Source organism: Ranitomeya imitator, chromosome 4 (genome assembly GCF_032444005.1).
Source record: "Ranitomeya imitator isolate aRanImi1 chromosome 4, aRanImi1.pri, whole genome shotgun sequence".
Lineage (NCBI taxonomy): Eukaryota > Metazoa > Chordata > Amphibia > Anura > Dendrobatidae > Ranitomeya > Ranitomeya imitator.
In genome coordinates this window covers 137,916,787-137,925,449 of record NC_091285.1, presented here as the reverse complement: position 1 = coordinate 137,925,449, position 8,663 = coordinate 137,916,787, and positions in this window count along the sequence as shown.

Sequence of the window (8,663 nt, the reverse complement as noted above, 5' to 3'; positions counted from 1 at the left end):
GGGCCACCAGAAACACTTGCACACACTTGCACATATCGGTAATTAAGACGTCCCAAGAGGGGGACCACCAGAAACACTTGCACACACTTGCACATATCGGTAATTAAGACGTCCCAAGAGGGGGACCACCAGAAACACAGTGGAGGGGTCTCACTAGAAGACAGCCTCCCAACGTTTAGAATATCGTGACAGGGCAGACTGTAATCACTGGTGTTCAGGTTAGGGAAAAATATTGAGCGCGAGGCTCTTTATTCATAACACGTGGAGCGCGAGGCTCCGTGTTAGGACACAAGTGTCGCTGTCAGCGGCCTACTGCAGAAGGGCGTAGTATTCTGTGAGTCATGTTACGTCTCTTAAAGAAGAAGTCCGTGCCCCACAGGTTAGATGAGGATGCTGTGGAAGTCAAGACAATAGTAGAGTCACGGGAGGGCAAGAAGGCAGTCAAGAATATTGAAAGATAAAGGACTGTTAGAACAAGCGCAAGCTCATCTGCGAGTTGCGCGAGGTTTAAAGAACGAGGAATGGAAAAAGGTTGATGGAGAGGAAAGATGAAAGGATGCAGAGCCCGTGTTTGGTTATGAAATACCTCAATCATTGGTTTTTCTAAGGTGTTTTGGTATATGAATTGTGTGAAGGTTTTGTAGAAATTAATTGAGTCTGAGAATTGCTGTATTCCGTTACTGTGGTTTTCCAAAACACCCCATGGGAGGGGGGAGTCAAATACGATACGATACGATACGATACGATACACTTTATTGATCCCGTGGGAAATTATGGTATCACAGCAGCACAACTTAAATCATAAAAATCATAAAGGAATTCCATAGTTGACATGACAGTTTGTTGACAGAAGAACATTATACATTAGAATAGGACATACACAACGAGTGAACTGAATGTAGAGAAATAAGTAGACATTCACCTTGGTGGTTTAACCCTAATGTTATTGTTGTACATTCCCATGGCAGTTGGCACAAACGATTTCCTATATTTTTCCTTCTTACACCTCAGAAGTATTAGCCGGTTGCTGAAGGTGCTCTTCTGTCTCATGAATAGCTCATATAATGGATGTGCATTATTGTTCATAATTGCCATACACTTTTTCAGAGTTCTTCTCTCCACTACCTCCCCAAAAGAGTCCAGATTGTAGCCCACAGCAGAACTTGCCTTCTTAATAATCTTATTCAGCTTATTAGCATCAGAGGCCCGCACACTACTACCCCAGCACGTGATTGCAAAAAAGATGGCACTTGCCACCACAGATTGGTAGAACATTTCTAACATTTTGCTACACACATTAAAAGACCTCAGTTTCCTTAGGAAATACAGTCTGCTCATCCCCTTCTTGTAGACAAACTCTGAGTGGCATCTCCAGTCCAGTTTGCTATCCAAATGGACCCCCAAATATTTGTAACTCTCCACCTGCTCTACCTCCTGACCAGCAATAGTGATCGGTAAGCATTCCAACTTTATCCTGCTATAGTTGGCCACCAACTCCTTGGTTTTCTTAACATTTAGCTGCAGATAGTTACCATTGCACCAATCCACGAAATTCGACACCACCCTTCTATATTCCTCATCCCCCTGATCTCCCCTAATGCATCCCACAACCACAGAGTCATCCGAAAATTTTTGAAGATGGCAAAGTTCAGATTTATACTGAAAGTCTGAAGTATACAGTGTGAATAGAAAGGGCGCAAGCACCGTTCCCTGGGGGGCACCTATATAGCTGCGTTGTTGTTTTTCTTCTTTTGTGTTGAGGAATGCTGTAAATTCTTATCTGTGTGTTTGTAGCCGATGGGAGGGGTGAATCCCTGCGCGAATTTTTTTTTTTGATTTCTCCTCTTTGTGCTGCGGGCCAGAGAAAGGGGGGCCAAAGTTTTCAGAAGAACTTAACCTATTCTGTATCAGCAGCTGCAGCGATCTTTACTCGCCCTCTAGTCCCACTCCCCCCCCCCCCCGCCGCAGCTTCAAGGACACGGCACGCAGCTCGGTTCCTTATCAGTGGCCCAAGAAACAGGTTCCAGCTCCAGCCCCCTCCCTTACACAAGTCCAGTTTTACGCTCCAATATCCATTTTTAACCCTGTGTCTGGAAATCTCCCTTGCCATGTTAATTCTCAGACCAAGACAAGACAGATGGATTTGTAAACATTGCGGTCAGACAAACCCAGACTGGAGAAATACTTGTATAAGCTGTGTTGCAACCCAACCTAAGTGAATTACACTGATTCCTGTCCAGATAAGATCACATGTAGTGATATAAGAAGCTGACACAGGATAGTGGGTAGTGGGGACATTAATTTTGGGAGTAGGCTGACAGTAATCCTTTTGGGAAGGAGCTGTAGACCAGCATGTCATGTCACCCCCAACCGGTCATCTAGTCACCCCCACCACCAGAGAACCAACCACATCAGGTGGTGTAAGACAGATACAGGAGTATTATCCCTGGAAGCCCTCTGACTAGCTAGCTACGCTAAAATAATTGGCTGACCCTGAGAACAAACCTTTCCCATTATACAGACAAAGACAATATGATGGATGTATAAGTGCACCTGAGCAGACCTAGAGAGTTGGTGAGCCAAGATGATGGTCAGATGGTATTTATGTTATATAACCCCTATGCAGATGAATATAATGAGATGTGTATCTTACATGTCCTTTCCCAATCAGTTTAAAAAAAAAAAAAAAAATTAGGGGGGATAGTGTCTCTAACCCTGGCAGTTAGAATATCCTTATGTTATGCTGCTTCAGTATGTGGGTAATTTTTTTTTTTTTTGTTGTGTGCACAGACAGAGCAGGAAGCCATTGTTGCCACTGTTAGTTTTCGCAAGTATCTGGCAGATCTGAACTGTCAGGTTTCGGCCTCGAAACTTCGGTTCTGCCTTGGTCAAGTGATATTTTTGGGTCACTGTCTCCTTCAGGGTGCCAGACACCTCACAGAAGAAAGAAAAATAGCCGTCAGCTACAAAAGATGAGACTGAGCTCCAGCGTTTTCTTGGACTATGCACCTATTGTTGTCAGTGGATACCGGACACATCCCGCATAATGCTACCTCTCTACAAGGCCCTGAAAGACGATTCAAGATATGGTGATGATTTTGGCAGATTTCACACTGGATACGCTGTTACTACGGAAGATACTGTAGTGCACGCAGCTGCACTCCCTCCCATCCTGTCAGCACAAGAAGCAGAATTTCGGGATCTGTCTACTGCATGTACTTTGGCCAAAGACAGGCGGGCTAATATATACACGGACTCACAGTATGCATTTGGTGTTGCTCATGATTTCGGAGCCCTATGAGCCAATCGAGGATTTGTTACTACCGCCGGGACTCAGTGGAGAATGCTGAAGCTGTTAAAACCCTTATGGACTCAATCGAATTACCTACTCAGGTGGCCATTATCAAAGTTAAGGAGCACGGTCCTAGGAACAGGCCACAGACTGTTGGTAACACCTTTGCGGATATGCAAGCAAAAGCTGCTGCTCTCCTACCTGGTGACCACACGCTCTCAGAGTAAACAGTTACAAGAAACACTGACTTTACAGGAACCTGATGATCTACGACAGACTGAGGTTTTCTGCCGGACCCCGCAAGACCGCTTAATGACGATGCAGAGAATGTCTCCAAAGGAAGAAGTGAAGCAGTGGAAAGCTGATGGAGCACGTATGGACAATGGTCGCTGGAAAAAGGGCCAACTTGTGTGTCTCCCTAAGCGGATGTACCCTGCTATTGTCACGTGGGCGCATGGGCCCACACATCGAGGTATCTGTCAGATCTGCAATCCCGGTCAACTTCAACGTGTACCCCCGAAGTATCTTGCTAAGCCCGACTATCCTTTCCAAAGGCTCCAGGTGGACCTCATCACGTTGCCGAAGTCTGGAAGGTATGAATATTGTCTGGTGGTTGTCGACATGTTCTCCAGTTGGCCAGAAGCATTCCCCGTTACCAACGTGACTGCAAAGACCACAGCAAAGAAACTGGTGATGGAAGTTATATGCAGATATGGTGTTCCAGAAGTTGCTGAAAGTGACCAAGAAAAAAAAAAAAAAAAACCCCGGAAGAAGGCACGGAGCCGAAACACGCGTTGGGGTTGGTGACACCGTGTTCTCCGCAGGTAAACCTCCTTGTATTATATTTTATGCTCATCTGTGCTCGCCCTCCTTTTTCGGACATAGCTCCCTGTTGGTGCTTTATAGTTGTTGGTACTTACCTACGCACCCCTATAGGCTCTGCACTGTTGCTTTATATTGGGTCATATATTAAAAAGGTGTGCTGTGGTTATTTTCTTTGTATATTGGTTTGCCTAGTGGACACCATGTTGTCACCCTTTGTGGTGTGTTCCCTGTCGTTTGTCTTGTGCTCCTGTTGCGATATGTTTTTAATTTCTTTTTTTGTTTAATAAAATTATTACATATTTGTTATACTGGTTCTGCTGGTGCTCCCTTTCCTTTTTGGTTGTTTGTATTCATATGCACTGGACCTCTATACGTACATCCTGGCACCCCTTCTATGATAGTGTGGGTGCCTTAATTTTTTCGGGTTTAATATCTGAAAGTGACCAAGGCCCGGACTTTTCTTCTCATGTGTGTCAGGAGGTTCTGACAATGCTTGGATCCACTGTAGCCCTCCATACTCCGTACCATCCACAATCTAGTAGGAAAGTTAAGAGGCTGAACGGCACACTGAAGGGACAATTGACCAAAATAATGCAGGAGACTACGGCTCCATGGCCAGGGCTCTTACATATTCGTACTACCCCTATTTCAAAACATGGCCTGTCCCGATAGGAGATATTGTTTGGTGCTAGGTTCTCAGTTGCAAATTTTCAAGTCTCAGTAGTTGTCAGAAGAAACTGACCGTGCTGTTCAATATGTTATTCAGCTTAGTAAAAAAAAAATGTTGCTAACACCCATGTTTTAGTTTCTTTTTCCCTTCCAGATTCAGCAGAAACCGCTATTGGTCACAATTTGAAGCCTGGTGGTCTTATGGTCGTGAAAAGCTATGTCAGTAAAACTTGAAGGAAAGAGCACCTGGATCCACGCTTCACACTGCAAAAGAGACCGAACCAGCGCTTAGTCACAGTGGTGATCGAAGGAAAATGTTGCTGTTGTTTTTGGTCCTGAGGCTTGGGGTCATCCTCACCCCTACCTCCTCGGCCCCTATTGTAAATAAGAATTCCGGTGCCACTATTCTCTGGGTAAACCTAACGGCCCCGGTAAATATATGGTGATTTGATTTCTGCGATGTAGTCAAGTGCCCCGAGACTCAGCGGGTGGTAGAGGGAATTATCCAGTATTATATATGTGTTACCAGAGATAACAATTGTGCTGGGAAGATATTTTCATAATGTGTTTAATAGTGGATACTATGGGAATTTAGGCCATATACAGCTCCAGGATATTAGCTTCAGACCAACCAAGGCCCCCGTTACCAGTACAGCTAAAATAGGCCCAGGTGAACGTTTGCAAAATATAGTTAACGAAGTAATCCCCATTCCAGGTCTTAGTTGGCAAGGAGTCTTCTCTATAGAAACACAAACAGCCCCAAGGAAAAATTTATGGTTAGAATGGGTAAGATACAATGTAAGAGTCCAGAGTATCTCTGTAGGATGTGTTGCTTGTGCTGCAGCGAATATATATCTATACACACATGCATTGTTTTTTCCTGATAACAATACCACTGCCTGTGTTATGAATCTGTTGAAGGATTTAAAGCCCACTGATTGCTCAGATTATGTCCCACTAATTCATGAAGCACCTAAACTGAAGGTCCCAGGAGGGATAACTGTGTTAGCTGATAATTATACCTGCTATAATTCCCACGACACTACGGGTACACCAGTAGGGGTCTTCGAGACAGGTTTCTGCAAAGAGAACAGTTCCCTAGATACTGACTTGCTAGCTAATCATACACAGTATATGTACGACATTTATTGGTTATGTGGAAATGGTAAGCTCCATCCTAGGTTGCCTAATGCCTGGATAGGTCAATGCACCCTTGTTAAACTAGCTATGCAGTTTAAGATTTTACCCTGGGATCCAGAGACACCTGATGAATATACCAGAAAGAGGAGAAGTCTCGATCAGCTCCACATGAGTTATGAAGAAAATCCATTGGTATATGTCGATGCTATTGGAGTGCCAAGGGGGGTGCCTGACCAATTTAAAGCCCAGAACCAGATCTATGCTGGCTTTGCTTCCATAATCCCACAGGTGCAGATTAATAAAAATGTTGATTGGATCAATTACATATATTACAGTGAACAAAGGTTTGTCAATTTTATCTGTGATGCTTTCCAGGGTATAGTTGAGGAGTTGGGCCCTAACACTAGAATGACCCTCCAAAACCGACTAGCCCTTGATATGATCTTAGCTGAGAATGGAGGTGTCTGTGGGATGGTGGGAGAGGAGTGTTGTACCTATATCCCTCAGAACTCTGGGGTAAATGGAAAGACCATGATAGCCCTTAAAAAGATAAATGGGTTAGAAGCAGAATTAAAATCTAATGCTGGAGTAGATATATCTTTCTTTTCCGGTTGGTTGGGTGGGCTCAAAGGATTCCTTCAACAAGCTTGTCTAGTACTGATTGCCCTTCTTGTAGTTGGATCGATAATCCTCTGTTGTGTTATTCCCCTGTATAAAAAGGTTATCACTGAGGCAACTCCGACTGGCACCTTCCTCAACCAAGAAGTAGACTCACCAGAGTACAATGGCACTGATCCAGGGGAAATCTCTAAGTACGCCCCCTCAAGATGTTAGACAAAACCCCTTACTCTCAGGTGCTAAGAGATTTAGTTTAGGGACAGCGGGAGAACTCCATGTGAAGCCAGTGAAGGGTTCAGCTGCCTGGAGGCCTCTCGCAAGGGGAGAGCTTCTGAGGTGTCTGGATGAAGAAATCCACCTCCCCTTTCCCCATCACATGGACAGTCTCGAAGGATCTTTCTTTTTAGGGAAAAACTTAGTGTTTAGGGGGGATTGTCAAGGTGAAAATATATGTCTTTATACACTTTTGTACTTTTATATATTCTTATGCTGTGAAACAAGTTTTTCCCTTTGCTTGCCAAATGCAAATTTAACTGTATTTAAGATGGCTGCCAGTATTCACTTTTGCCTTAGTTTTTGTACTTGCCAAGAATCTACTTTCGTTTCTGAAGCTGAAGTATCATCCCTGGAGAAATGGAAACTTAAAGTGACGTGGAGGAAGGAGGATCCATCATATGACGTCAGGCCAACCAGAGGGATTGAATACTAGATACATTGCTTAAACCCCGCCTAACCCTGCCCTCTGCACACCTTCCCCCAATAGGTCATATAATGTTGTGTATATGAAATAAAGAGTTCAGTTGCTGTGAGGTTACCACTACGTGTGGAAGCATAAGCAGACACTGAGTTTGAACCAGCATTTTGCCTGACTCATTCCTCACTCCGGTACCACTGCTCTAATTCTAATTTGGAATGACTGGTGAAGGAAGGGTATTGTCGTGACGACCCCGACAAGACATACCTATCTTGCGCAGAGCAAAACGGTTGATATGGGAATTTATAGAGATACTAGATTGTGGCCCGATTCGAACGCATCGGGTATTCTAGAATATGCATGTCCCCGTAGTATATGGACAATGATGATTCCAGAATTCGCGGCAAACTGTGCCCATCGCTGATTGGTCGAGGCAACCTTTAGAACATCATCGTCGCCATGGCAACCATTATGACATCTTCGTCGATACTGTGCCCGTCGCTGAATCAGAAACGTGGGATTTCTATGTCCTATGTCATCGTCGCTGTGCCCGTTGCTGATAGATCGAGGCCTGGCGGCCTCGACCAATCAGAGACGCGGGATTTCCAGGACAGACAGACAGACAGACAGACGGAAAAACCCTTAGGCAATTATATATATAGATTTTGGTAGACTATGTCTGTGCAACGTGGGGAACGAAAGGGGTAGTCTCGGATATTTATAGGGATTTGTTATATACCTTTCTTAATAGATTCCCTATTAAAGCAAAAGAGAAATGGGAGGAAGAGCTGGGAAGGATAGAGGAGGATAAATGGGAGGATATCATGGAGTATATTCCCCAATTATCATTAAGTGAGCCTGGTAGACTTTTGCAATTATATGTACTTCACAGAGTATATAGAACTCCAGATAGACTATATAAGGCAGGGTTGAGACAGACCTCCGAGTGTCCTAGGTGTCAATCCGAGGGGGCAGGGATTCTACACATGCTATGGCAATGTACGAGATTGAATTCATATTGGTTGGATGTGGGAGAAGCAATTGGAAAATCGTATGGCTATATCCTGTGATATATTTTGGGATATGTGGAAGAGATCCGAGTTCCAAATCATCATAAAGTGGCCATAGCTAGATTATTGTATGTTGTGCGAAAGCTAATTGCCAGGCACTGGTTGAGTGAGGTACCGCCGACTCTGCAGGAATTTTATAGACAGTCTGATATGGTTATTAATATGGAAAGGGTATTTATGAAAAAAAGAAAAGTGTGAAAACCTTTGAAACACTTTGGAAACCGTGGATGGAGAGGAACTGATTCCAAGGGAATGTGGCTTTATTATGTAAGCAATGTATGCTCAGAGAACTGAAAAAACCCTTTAAAATATAACTTTTAATAAATGCTGAGTAAAAAATACCCATAAAACCAGG